The 12,765-nt window shown below is 38.5% G+C and overlaps 1 protein-coding gene across 3 annotated transcripts in view; it reads right to left on the reverse strand.

The window, feature by feature from the left end:
- fz2 (frizzled 2) overlaps positions 1–12,765 on the reverse strand; it is a 281,786-nt gene that overhangs the window by 199,783 nt on the left and 69,238 nt on the right. Inside the window, exon 1 of one of the 3 annotated variants that reach the window (XM_074171197.1) lies at positions 6,957–7,263. The exons of the other annotated variants lie outside the window; for them this stretch is intronic. The gene's annotated coding sequence lies outside the window, so the exon portion shown is untranslated. Of the gene's footprint in view, positions 1–6,956; positions 7,264–12,765 lie in introns of those variants that run through there. 3 annotated transcript variants of the gene reach the window in all.

Consider the following 12,765-nt stretch of genomic DNA (forward strand, 5'->3'; position numbering starts at 1 on the left):
TTATAGACTGTACAACATTTTTCGTTAGTCCACAAACGGACATTGTTTGGCCTTGCAATTGTCATTTCAAATGCCAATGTAATTAGCGGTATTAATATATTTTCACCTCGAAACTTGCCATTCAAAATGCTGGCTTCGACAACATGTTTCATTATTTTTTCAGTGACTAATCGCGTGCCGTTGCACAGCCGTGGTGGATCCAAATTACGGAGCGATCCAACCTTCAACTGTAAATTATGCGGTGGCAGCCTGGCAAATCCAGTTCAAATACTTTGTTGAATAATTGACAACTTCGGTGGCATCGCAAACTGTATCTACGGGTAAACAATAATAGTGACCAAAACTGTGTAGGCAATGACAGAAGGCCAATTGTGTGAGAGAGAGACAGGAGACCAACTTCGTTCTCATCCCTACTCCGTGCTGTATACTCAGTGAGAAGTGACACCGGTAGACGCCTGGCAAGAATAACTGATCTATGATATAGGTTAAAAATGACTGAATTACTAAAATGGCTATCAAAAAATTGGGGTTGTTGATAGAAGGGTACAAATTGAGGGTTATATGTTTTTTTAATGCCACATTATAAAAAAATTAAAAGGAGGAGTATGGCAAATAACACTGTGAATTTTATATATTTGATTTACTCTTATTTTCCCTTACATGAACATTTCCAAACACTGGCTTCATCAGATATGTCCTATTGGTGATAATGTTATGACAAAAACTGGATTCGAATTGCCAAACTCATCTGGAAGGAGGATTTTGTGGCACTACGTTGCTGATAGTAACATAACAATAGACATTTAGAGTTCAAGCAGAAAGGTTTCTACACTGATTCACCAGAAATAGAAGGTCACTTCTTTCAAATTTCCTGTCACTCATCTTAACAATGCAATCGAAAATCACAAAGCTTCGGACTGTTCAATCTTCCCAAAGCCAATGCCAGTATCTGGTATGAGGATTCACCAGCTGTCCTTTCGTCAACCAGCTGTCGCCCTCCCTATGAGCAAAAGATCAACGAGGTCTTACCTTTCAATGTGCGATTCTTACCACACAATATTCAGATGGCCGAATACAATTAGTTTTCCCCGTTGATGATGTCACAATCTATTCACGAAACATCAGTTCATATCATTATCACTCCCCTAGCTCAGCGCAAATTATTACCATACAATTTATACGGGTTGCAACAGTAAAACGTTTTATTGAGATATAAATCAAAAAAAAATCTCAGCAGCCAGGTAATTTCGTAATAAAATGTTGTAAATTATGTTTTGATATGTAGTGAACCAAAGAATTTACCATCGGGTTGTTTATTTGAATCGCCAGATAAGATAATACATTTCCTGATAACTTTTTTATCGGCATTATCGATTACTCATTTCATTTTTGTTTCGAATACGTTATAAATGTGGTTTTCAGTATAGAGTGCATGAGTACCTGTAAGTGAATGAGGGGTTCATGACAGAGTTTTCTGGACATAGCTCTGGAGTCACAGTGATTGATGCCTTCATTTTTCGTATATTATGCAAAGCAAGCTTTACCAAGCTCGGCTATGAAATCAAGCTCAACTTAAGTGTTAACGTTATGCACCGTACTTAAGCCAAGCTCTCTGAAACCCAAAATAAATGTAGCAATTCCATGTTTTGTATACTGAATTCCGACACATGAAAGCAGAAAATTTCATAATGAAAAAACACTAAATATGAATAGAATTACTGAAAATCCAGATAGCTGATGAGAAAAAAATATGCACACTTTCGAAGTAATTTTTGCATGAAATTATCCAACACATCATACATCAAACTTTTCCTTCAAGAAAGTTATCACAATGTAAATCAATGTGAGCCATCATACACCATACTTATGTGACAAATTAATGACTTAACTGTCTTAAACAAATTTATTTTCAACAATATTTCACTAATCACATACTAATTCATTTATTACAGCACTTAGCGACTAACGCTCAATTTATTTCCACTATTTGAATTCCTTGTTTAGCCGCTCGATTCACTTTCTGAACAGCCCTCTTGGGTCGGGAAGACGGCTAAAGGTCCTTTTTAGAATTCTGTAGTCGGTTCGGTACTAGAATTTTACCGGCGATTCGTAACTGCATTCTGTTGAGGTGAGGTCATGTGTTTTTGCGATGAGTCGGCTGGCCTATCGGTCAGGGGCGGCTTCAAATCCGTTACACTTATATAGGGTCTTTCGTTGGGCGCTTCCCATCTCTAACTTTGAATAAAAGTGTGTGTGAGATGTTATCGAAATATTTTATTCGTTTAAACGACCTATTGATGCCATAGCATCGTTCAAACATCCACCACGGCTTCTCTAGGTGGAACACATCTGAAACGTCCAATTTTCCATAACTCTGGTGCAGAAATTTGACCGTTGGCATGGGTAATGTTAGCTTTGAAGACCGTTATGATTTGTGGCTTATTCACATACACCTGCGACTCAAGAAAACCCTACAAGAAAAAGTCTAACGGAGTCAAATCGCACGACTTCGGTGGCCAGTTCACATCACCTCCAGTGAGATGACCATGCCCTCAAATCGCTTGTTTTTCATGGATAGAACACAAGCACTACGAGAAAACCCTTGAGGCGCTCTTAGAGCGGTGCATATGCAAACGTAGTGATTAATATTGGGTTTGAATCGCTGGAGATTAAATCCATTTGGAAAAACGGTAGGACGATTATGGCGATATGGCGCGCGGTACGTTGCCCGACATTTGATAAAACAACTGCTAAGATGAAGTAAAAGTTTAGTCCAGCCGTGAAAAGTAAAATAAATCAATCCGTACCACAAACAAACCACCTGAATCTCATCTCGTCAAAACGCAATAAAAACCACGTCAGTTTTTCTCTTCCAACGCGAAACACCGTCTGTTACCCCTCCGCAGGGCATCGTCGTCGGCGTCCCTTTTACGAGCGTCGCTTTATGCAATAACGCCGCGGCGTCGGAACACACCGGCCTCTCGCAACACAAGTGCCAATGTAAGTGAAATGAAAAAAGGATATGCTTTCTAAGTGCCTCGACTCTCGCGATAGTTCAAAGGATTTTTTTCGCGAAGGTAATCACACAAAGATGTTCAAAGCTACTTTAATGTGTGTGGAGTATCGCTGGCGAGGGAGTGTCTACTCAAACGATCCGGCGATTTAGCGACGTAGTGGTTACTGGACTTGCCAGCTCTTTTGATTTTTCAGTTCCGAGTTATTCGCATTATCTATGTATCAAATTAGCTTTGGGAAACATATAAACATTATTAGCGATGTCAATGAAGACATTATACTTTTTCCCTGAAGTTGCGCTGGTCAGAGTCTATCCCCCGAAGCCCCGATACATTCGGGAGGGTGAACTAGCATTATTAATCAATAACCACTTCCACACCGTGGGGTTAGTGATCATTGGATCTGTCACGAGAGGCAAGAATTACAGCCTTCTGCATCTGTCCGGCTGAGATTTCTGCCTTACTGCGGCAAGCCGGTATTATCTTGGTATCCGAGAGTAAGAGAGGGCATAATTCCATCAAGAACTCCACTAATCAAAACAACTATCTGCACAGAGTGGTCTGGATATAGTCTGCGAAGTTCGAAGAGAAAATCCCGATATTCAATCCGCTTTTCGTTCTCTTTACGTCCGGAGCTGAAATTGCCCCAATTCACGAACCTTTCCCTCGTGCCACGAGTCACTCCTACCCATTCCAACAACGGAATATTTAATTCCGATGGAAAAAGCTGCGAAGAAGGTTTTTCTCCTATTTATTGTTGGAAAAGCTCCGACGATGGATTGGCTTCTGGGGTTTTGTGCAAGTTTTTGTTTGATGTGAAGGGATTTGTTTCAAAGCATTTCTCATTCAGCTTAGCTCTGTCTCAAAACATCAAAACAAACTGAACGTCAACAAAAGTGTAATGAGTACTGGTTGCAAGATGTAAGGACTTTTTTATAGTTTCAAAATGGCTCATAGTAACAATCTCTTTGTAGGATTACAGGAGTGATTTTAGGACCAAAAATGGAAAGTTGAAATTGTGGTTTGAATTCTACAATATATACCTATATTTTACACAAAAATCTGATGCATCGTTAATTTATCAACAGATAAAGTTCTACTTACAGAAAAATGTACTGTTCGAGTTGAAATAATTCGTGGGATGAACAACAATGACTTTTTTAACAAATGTGATACTATAAAACATTTCGTCTTTCAAATCATTATTATCTACTTGTTCATTTCAGTTAAAGGGACTTTCAAAGAAAAAAATGGCCCAGTGACCATTGTCCTGTACTCTGAATCATTAAATTCTATTCTGAATGTGGAATAAAGTGAGTGGTGTAATTTCGATTCAAATAATGCAAAAAGACATTCTCGGTTTTTCTTTTTCGATGAATCGAGCACAACTCTTTTAGACACTGATATTACCTAAAAACTTGACATTACAAGGACATACATCACAAACTCAGAAACTAAAAAACTCTGAATTTGTACCACATAATGTGACCATTATTTCAAACCGATTGCTGGTGTGACGACGCATGCCGTGGCGACAGGTCGCCATGCGCAAGCGGCTATGCGATTCTCTTCCCAGTCAGTCGGTCAGTCAGTCCGTCAGTGAATCAGTCATTCGGTGATTTCAGTCAGTCAGTGAGTCAGATAGTAAGTAGATCAGTCGGTGAGTCAGTCAGTTAGTCAGTCAGCGAGACAGTCGGTCAGTAAGTCAGTCACTGAGTAAACGATTCAGTGAGTCAGTCGCTCAGTCGAGTTGGTCGGTCAACTCGTCAGTGAGTCATTGAATGAGTCAGTCAGTGAGTCAGTTGATGAGAAAGTTGGTGTGTGAAACAGCAAGTCAGTGTTTGTCAGTCAGTCAGTCAGTCAGTTAGTAAGTCAGTCGGTGAGACAGTCGGTGAGTGAGTCACTCGGTGAGTGAGAGTGAGACTCGTCAGTGAGTCATTGAATGAGTCAGTCAGTGAGTCAGTTGATGAGAAAGTTGGTGTGTGAAACAGCAAGTCAGTGTTTGTCAGTCAGTCAGTCACTCAGTTAGTAAGTCAGTCGGTGAGACAGTCAGTGAGTCAGTCAGTCGGTGAGTGGGTCAGTCAGTGAGTTAATTAGTCAGCGGTTCAGTCTGACAGTGATTCAGTCACTCAGTTAGTCAGTCGGTGAGTCAGTCGTTCAAGTCGTCAGTGTGGCTATTACTGTGGCTATACATATTATAACTGATTTTCCATTGCTCCAAGCATTTCAAATTGACTCGAAAACAGATTTTCTACAAGTTTTCATCCGCATGTTCTCCAAATACTCGGGAGCACTACACATCTTGTCTAGGCATATTTTATGCAAGTACCCAATGCTAACGATAGACATAAATTACGAACCGCATCAAATCCCCGGAAGTCATCCAAACAATCAATCAAGCATGAAACTGCTATACATCCTTGCCGACTTGCATAATAAAATGCCTTACGTTTCTTCCCTTTCCGTATACCTTTCACGAAATGAGCTTTCTGCGATCGAAAAATACTGGGAAAAACAACATTTCACCTGTTCGATCTTTCCGACACCTGAAAATGTATACGTTTTCAATGTGATAAATTACTACGGAGAAACGAATATATCGCCGGAAGGAGACGATTCATTTTTCACCAGGGTGGAAGTATTGACGTTGGGTTCCGGGTTTCCGGCAGTTCGATATCCTTGCGTTCAATGAAGGAAAAGAATTTCATTTTGGAAGAACTGTTTCTGACAAATTCGATCTCTGAAAAGGAATCGCACATTGAGAGGTGAGCCTTGGTTGATCTTCAACTCGCACACATTTCGAATTCTGAGGTTGACAGTGCCTCACGAATAATAAAATGAAAAAATCACTAATCAAATGTAAGTAACTCACGAAATAGAACATATATTGAACACTAACCGATGGAATCCCTTTGAAATGATAAGAGAATATGTTTCTCTAAACGACAGTAATCCATTTCCACTTTTGTTGAAATACTGCTAATCCATATCCCCAATCGAGCATATGGTATAAATCATTGTTCCAGCTTTCCAACGCTAACGTCACAGCTGATATGATAACACATTATTTATCAAATACCGATATTTGGAGTGATTTCTGGCCATTATAAAACCAGCAATATCATACGAAGTCAAAGAAACAATAACAATTCGTTCGATTGATGACCTTTTTATTTTGTGGAAATTCATATTGAATATAGGATGCTAGCTAAATAAATCGATACTTGAACAAAATGTCATTTCCAACATTAAATTAATGGTATTACTTGAATAACGAGAATTTCAACAGGAACATTTATTTGAAAGTGCAATTTTGAAGTAAAGACACGAAATGAATAGAAATATATGAACAGAGTACGTAATTACCACTCTCGTATCTTTCAACAATAGCCAACCTACTTGACGCGATTAGATACATCACCAATACATCGATATCATTGAAATTCGGAATAACGTTTCCATTCGAATAAAAAAAAGTTTCAATCACGATCTTGGGATTTCTGGATATCATGTATAAATTATTAGTATTCTAGTTGGAATTTGATTGATTCGAAGCAAATGATCTCTTCAATATCCCGACTAAAACTAGGTTCTAGAGTTGTCTTGAATTTGCATCTGATATAACTTTTGATGAACGGCGACAAAATGTTCTTTGTAATGCTCCCATTATTTTTATATATTCATTATTATATTATCATCGATTTCAATACTACCCCATTCCCATTTTTTTTTTCATAAAGACGACTATTTATTAAATTGATGGATGTAGCCGTTACTACGTGGTAGAAGAAACACTCTATCTTAAAAAACAGAAAGTTTCAATTCTCGTTTCTTCATTACGAACATTTATTGTTCTCCAAATAGATTTAGAGGTTGTATTTGAAAATTTCGACACCATCATGTAAAATCAAACCAATCATTCGTCTCAATATTCAGACATACCTGTTTATCGGTCGAACGACACAATCGGTAGCCGAGATAAGATAACCAGATCGGGATAATAAACAACAATGTCACAATAAACGCATTCTGTAGACCATCGGGTTTTGTAGGTTAAGTCAGCAATACTCTACGACGTATCCTACAAAGAAACTATTGTCTCTCCGTCCCCTTATCAAGCAGCCCCCACATTCAATGTACCGGGTGTCCCGTCCGAAACGCCACAGATAATAATGATAACAATTCTCCGTCGAAATCTACACGAAATCCGCGAATGTCGATATACCCCGACTCGGAATCGGTTTTCGATAGACTGAACGTTTTTTACGAAGGGCCAGATATATGTTATCGAAAGATAAGCGTCCACCGCGGCGGTGCGCGTCGCGCTTCCTACAGGCGTCGGTTTCGCGACGCGATCAGCGTCGAGCGACGTACGTGGACGCTGGTCAATTGCACCGATGTAACACGTCTTTCCGCACAAGAGATTTATCATATACGAGATTGATGTGCCGTGTTACGATTTTTTGTTTTTCATGTTTCGTGACTGAGTTGAGGTTAATATTTTTTGCTAAAAGTGGGAAATTTCACTTTCGCCAGCATTAAAAGTAGGTGATCATTACAAATTTTAATTCGAAAGCACTTCCAGATCCTCATTAAGATATGCAACCTTCTGCTGCCGGTGAAGATATGCCTTCGTAGCCACCGAAATATTATTCCACTCAACCCCAAAAATGTTGCCCTAATTTTATCAACCTTGATGATTAACACCATCACACATCATTTCATGAATGAGTATTGTAAGTACGTATAAAAAATAACAACTTGAGATTGGCCAAAAACATGTTTTTGTATATTGATTTGATTTTTTGAACGGCAGACATTCAAGTTCCAGAGGTAAATAGTTGTATATGGTCCATATTTGATGTGAAAAACAACGTTTGAAAAATTCAGTTTTAAACTTTAGTGACGTTAGTGTTTAAAAAAAAATCTGTTTGAAATCTGTTTTTTCGTTAACCAGCTGTAGCACCCCTACGAACGACAACCCTCAAAAGTTAAACTTGTGTGAGCTAAGCACTAACGAGGTCTTACCTTTTAACGTGTAATTCCTAACAAGGGTTAGACGATAGCAAGTGTACCTCTGAATCTTACATTCACAACATGAATATCAGAGCGAAATGTTATTTTACGATGCAAACCAGATTGTTTTCTGGTAATTATAATGTTGTGGAACAAACAAGCAGCATGCTGCAAGCAGTATATCCACCCATCCAGCAGTAGTGAGTTTATTGGAAATTTTTTCGCGTCAACGAACATCCTATATGAGATTTACGCAAGAGTTTTGAACTTTTTGTGCTTTTGAACGTATTGGGGCCGTAAACATTCGGCAAAATTAAAAATAGAAACCGTACTGAAGATTCCCACATAGTTAAGTAGTTTTATATTCGTCGTTAAAAATTGCCTGGATTCGTATAATATATTCAGGAATAGATAAGATCTCTGATTCAGTTTATTTATGTGTTTTTCGTTTGGGTTACAAACAGTATGGAAAAAAATTATTTTCGGTATTTCAATGTTCAAGTGAAAGTAGTTATTTGATTAGGTTTTTTTTTCGGTTCGTATCTGAAAGAAGAACATAAATACTTTAATTTTTTCTCGGAAGTTCAATTTTAGAGGTTTTTATCAACCTCAACAATACAGAACCCAAAACGATGATTTTCAAAATGTTTATCTGTGTATTTGGGTGCACTCATCTCAAAACGGGTTTATTCGATTTGGGAGCGGTTTTAACTATAATAGAGTAATGTATTGTGCCAAACTACACATTCAGTATCTGATTCATTTCAGTCGGTTCCTACATGAAGAATCACGTCAAACATTTGTTGGAAAAATAATAGTTTAAAAAACTAAAAAAACGTAAGTAAGTCCTATGGCTTGATGTAACTAATGACTTTCAATGAGTCTGAAATCAGAATAAATCTATATATTTTTATTATGGCTATAAATATATTTTTATTACGGCTCCAATCTGGCAAACAGCTCCTAACCAAATATTTATAACAATGGATATTTAGCACCCCACGTGTTTTACAACAATTTTTTTGTGAATAGATTCATTCTGATTTCAGACTTATTGAAAGTCATTAGTTACATCAAGCCATAGGACTTACTATTGATGTTGAACACAATCGTAAATTAATTTCGAATTATTTTTTATTTTTTAGTTTGTACTGCTATTGAAGTTTTTCGAACCATTATTAACTTTTCACTTTTTAGTTTGGCTTGCTATTTCCAGTCCATTTGTTTCAATATAAAATATATAGGCATCCCCAGTCAGTGTTTGTCTTACTTGCTCTCACACAGAGACTATATGAGGAAATTATTCAATCCTGGCGATCCTGATCAGGATAATGAGATAAACTTATGAAATTATTATATTGTAACCGATTCTTGATAAGTGTACAGAGTTTAAAATCAATCTGTCCGTTTAAAGTTAGTAAAAATCGAGTCCAAAGGAGTCTGTTACAAACAAACATACAAGTGAAGCTAATAACTATGTTCATAGTTTATAACAAATTGTTTTTCCTGAAAAACCTACAACTAGTCGAAGTAGCTATTCAAAAATATAATATAACGAATACAAAGAATTCGACAACATCCTCCGTCCAAACTATTAAAATACACATGTTCCAAACCTCCCTATCCTATTACATACAAATAATTCAGCAATCACTCGACCTAAATACGTCAATAGAAGAATCCCTAAATCTGTCGTCACAACGAAGTGTATGCTGTTCTTCGTTTAAGTTCGGGGTCTGCCAGCAATATGTGAACTACTATCTTGCACATTCATTAAATTATCAGCAGACCAATTAATCACTCGAAAGGTTAAATACGATGACAAAAAAGGAACTTACGGTGCGCCGGAGAAAGATAACGATCCAACTATTGTGACCGAGAAGAGTTTAAGACTATACAAAGTGTCTACGAGAGAAAAACTGTTTCAATATGGTCTATGTCATTCTGCATATAAACCGAATGTATTGAATTATGTGCATCTCACCCAAATCATGGTTTGAATTAGGAGAATTCCTTATTTTTGTTTTTTTTTTGTCAAAAATTTTTTTCTGCTAACGTATCTACATAGTAGGTCGGAAACGATTCAATGTTCATCGTGGTATTAGCCGAGGAAGTAGTCGCTTACCGACAGGCATTTATTTTCTCATCATGAATCATTCGTATTCACTACGATTTTGACATGTGATTTAATGTATGAACACTTGTTCAAGATCATACGGTGACAGTAACGAGTTAATTAGAACTGGCTTGTACTTGTTGAAAATCCAAATTCAAACTACAATAGAATGATTAATTGATTTTAAATTACAACCATTTTACACTATAACAATATTGCTTGAGTCTCTTAAGGCATATTTCCACCAAACAGAATCGCTTGCGACTAGTCGCGTTTTTTGTTGTGAAATGTTTTCTGCCGTTTCCCCTTTTGTGTAGTCTACACGAATAGTTTCCATCATGCCTTCTGTAGACGATGTTTTTATAATGGCCAGCGCTTTTTTCATAATCGAATATGTTGCGCGAAAGGAGCAAAAGCGAAAAAACCAAAATACTGGATGAGATCATTATTAAGAAGACAAACAGATTATGGAACGGATAAAACTATGGCAGATTTGATAAATGCTGACATAGAAGTGAATGGAGAACAAGGATCATCGAAATTTACAGCCACCATAAATCGTCACATTAAATGAAGTGATGTCACAAATTAAAACAAAATAGAGAACTGAATAGTTGCTTGTTGTTGTCGCCACCGTTTCCACACGGCAAACTCTGTTTAAAACGGTGTACTTCGAAATTTCGGGACCAGATACTTGTTCTATCACCCCATCAGAAACAAAACACCGAAACCTTTTGATCTTTCGGTCTGCCGACGGAACATTTCGTCGTTGGCAATAACAGTGGGACAAAGTCTTCAAAATGTTTCTTATTTCAACCACTCAAGTTTTTGTTTTGTCGAAATCCACACAGTTGCTGTTTTGTCCGTTTGGTGGAAATCCGCCTTCAGAAGTGGGATTCGTTGGCAATCATTCTCGTCTTGTTTATTGTTGAGCGCTTCTGGTATCTCTGGTATCTGTCTCACGGCGTGGTGACTTGAGATGTCTGACGGTGGCCTCCGCGAAGGTTTTGGAAGGTGCAGCGATATTACTGTCGTTGCGCGGCTTCTTCAACCTTCCTGGGGTTCCCTCCATGGAGGTGTATAGTGAAGGCGCTTTCCTGCAGGGGCGGCCGGTTCCTTGCCTTTATTCAAGGCGGAGCTCTTGGCGCCCGCCACAGGAAGTGCCCTTGCTATTGGAGGTGATCTGCTATGACCAGCCTCATTCCAAGTGGTAGATTGGGGTGGTCATCTCTGTTCATCTCCAGTCACAGCTTTAGATTAAGGTGAGCATTTCTGTCCAGCCTCGGGATTGGTTTTGGTTTTTGTTTTTTCTGTTTTTGTGTTGTTTCATTCATTTGTGTTCCCACGAGTAGCAAGGGAAGAGTTGGTCACCTCTGGCAAAACCCCACATGACCAGAGGTAGGCTGATTACAATGAGGTTTCGCCCAGTTTCTCAAGGGGATCGTTCGTGACCGCATATCACCCTGCAGCCATTCAGCTATTGGCACGATTCCTTACACCTTAGCTTGGGTAGACTAGTCCACGGTGGCAAGTTTTGCAAAGACTTTTTTGGTGTTTAAGTTCCCCTCATCCTACTTATTTCTCTCACTGACCAGGAGTCCGGCGACCCCGACCGTAAGGCTACATTGGCTTCCCGGACAGGGCCTCTAGTCCCCTGGTCGTTCCCCTATCCGCCATTTGGGGATACGCCCGATAGGTAGCCCAACCCACAGGTTGTTAGACGCTTTTGATGCGTCATTTTGATGCGTCATTTCATTTGCGTCATTGGGTTTCGTAGATCTCAGGATTTAAGTAGTTCTAAATCACATCTGTTTCCAATTTGGCTAGTCCTGGAATGTGAGACATAACGTTAGTTGCAAAAGATGTCACTACTTGTCGAGTCGGTAATTGTTGATTTAGTGGTTGTTAAATTTGTTATGCTGTTTGTAGAGTTTCCGATTGCCTGTATCATAATTCCAGCATGGTCCTGCTGCTAGATGAACAAGAAATATCTGTTGAACTGATCTCTGTGAGATATCTTGCATAAATGGCTGCCGGATTCGATATCCGCTCCACCAAAGCCATCACCACAGATTTCTGTGGCTTAGATTTCAAAACCCATCTCCCATATTCCTGTTTTATCCTTTTTCCATTCACGAAAACACAAAATCACACTCCCCCTTTCTCAGAATAGAAAATCCTGAATTCCTTTTCAAATTTTGCCTCAAGACCTCTTTGGAGAAATGAATTCGCAGAAAGTTCCAACTTCATAATAGACAAAATAAAAATTACTCAACTAACTGCTATTTATCGCCGAACAAAAAACGAATCCTCCTCGACAAGACTTCATAATTACACTCGAAACTTCATTCGAATTCAGCGTGATCTTACGATTTTCCGCGGAGCTGTTCGCCAAATTGGGGGCCACCAGAAAATGCAAACGAATGCCATTTCAATATCAAACGGAACATTAATATTGTACTAGGAGGGGAACCTCCAAAATATAATAACCAATGCGGTTGCCACAAGTTATTCACGTCAAAAGAAGCAATCATGATGTAATCTTATACATGACAGCTTCTTGATTTTGTTTTCGGCTCATGCTTCTCTTATCGATGTTTCGTTTCTTTTCAGTCAAAA

The sequence above is a fragment of the Leptinotarsa decemlineata genome, unplaced genomic scaffold (genome assembly GCF_025532065.1).
Source record: "Leptinotarsa decemlineata unplaced genomic scaffold, Ldec_3_MD MMD2_P_RNA_scaffold_12, whole genome shotgun sequence".
Lineage (NCBI taxonomy): Eukaryota > Metazoa > Arthropoda > Insecta > Coleoptera > Chrysomelidae > Leptinotarsa > Leptinotarsa decemlineata.